This window comes from Galeopterus variegatus, unplaced genomic scaffold (assembly GCF_000696425.1).
Source record: "Galeopterus variegatus unplaced genomic scaffold, G_variegatus-3.0.2 Scaffold281, whole genome shotgun sequence".
NCBI lineage: Eukaryota > Metazoa > Chordata > Mammalia > Dermoptera > Cynocephalidae > Galeopterus > Galeopterus variegatus.
The window spans coordinates 510,132-510,515 of NW_007726392.1; positions in this window are offsets into that span (position 1 = coordinate 510,132).

Genomic DNA, 384 nt, shown 5'->3' on the forward strand with positions numbered 1-384 from the left:
GAGGGTTGCGATCCGTTGCCGGACACGGAAAAAGACAAAAAAAAAAAAAAAAAAAAGAATAGGCTTTATGTGTAATATTTACTCTAAATAAAATGATGAAGTCTATAGGGCTGCTAACTTCACTTACAATATCCTCAGGAAATAAAAATTAGAAAATCTTTCGCCATAGAAATATATCTTACCCCAGTAATCTAAGAAGAGTAAGTAAGATCAATCTTCGTATGCTGTTTACTGTTTCTTTATGGTGTATTTAAAAACATGTGGGTTGAGGCTGAGGGGAAACAAGCACAAACCTCATCTCAATACTAACCTGTACTCAGTAGAAATGGCTATCTCATTTTTCTTACTTTGTTTTAAAAATAAGACCTTGATTTTAATTTGGAA